The sequence below is a fragment of the Trypanosoma cruzi genome, genomic scaffold (assembly GCF_000209065.1).
Source record: "Trypanosoma cruzi strain CL Brener 1047053516355 genomic scaffold, whole genome shotgun sequence".
NCBI lineage: Eukaryota > Euglenozoa > Kinetoplastea > Trypanosomatida > Trypanosomatidae > Trypanosoma > Trypanosoma cruzi.
In genome coordinates, this window is record NW_001849255.1 from 22,199 (window position 1) to 23,284 (window position 1,086).

Genomic DNA, 1,086 nt, shown 5'->3' on the forward strand with positions numbered 1-1,086 from the left:
CGATTAGCGTTTAGCCTTACTTCCTTTCCTTCTTTGTGTGTGAGAAAGAGAGAGAAGAGAGAAAAGGAGTGAAACAGTGAGCACGGCCGCCCCTCCACAGTGAGTGGCACCATCATCCCCGCCGCAGTCACTCCCAACAAAAACAACTCACGCACACAGACACACGGAAAGAGACGGAAGAACAGTGCACCAAGAACACACAGCGACTGCCACTGCGGGTATGTTGTTGTTCTTCACGCGTCAGCAAATCTTCAAAGCCCACACACGCTGCCGTCAGTCGTTTTACTGTTGTCTCTCCCCGCAACATCCACCGCACATCGCCCCGCACAGCCGGAGAATCCTCCGTCGCTGTATGAACTGCGGGAGGAACACGTCGGCACGTGTAGCTGCTGGGCAAAAATCCATGCTCACTTATCCCAGGCATCCACAATGCCACACCACGTTAGTCAACTGCTGCACGACAAGAAAATCATACCCTTAGCACGGAAATAAAACAAATCGCGTTCTCCGTCATCCCTCCTCACAAGGGCCACATAAAAATCGTGTGCGTGCGTCCTCAGCGTTCACGCCGCTCCATAAAGTGTGTGACATGGCGTGTGTGTGTGTTTGGCAGCGCCTATAGTTGCAGAGCAGCTGTGCGCCACAAGAGAGTCCAAAGAAAGCAACGGCAGAGAAAAGCGGATAGCACACATTCAAATTACTCATATCATCACACACACACACACACACACACACACACACACACACACACACACACACACACACACGCAGCCCGCGGAATGGGTGCTCTCAACCACAAAACAATGAAAAACAAAACAAAAAGCCGAAGCGTGGGACGACCAGCGCAAACACTCTCATTGCTCTCGTAAAGCAAAACACACACACAGGGAGAGAGAGAGAGGTCGCCCACTCAATGCAATAAAAACAAAACAGAAACAGTTACGGTGCTCCGCCCATGCAGCCAGGCAGGACGGCAGCGGTGCGTGTCGTGCAAAAGAGAGCACCAACGGGCCTGCATGGGTGTGCATGCAATATATACAATGGGCACATTATGTGTGTGCTTCGGGGGGTGAGGTGAGGGCGAGA

General features: G+C 52.3%; 2 annotated features.

Moving 5' to 3' along the window:
• Nucleotides 1-1,086: a sequence feature (heterozygous, Esmeraldo-like haplotype).
• Nucleotides 711-770: a microsatellite.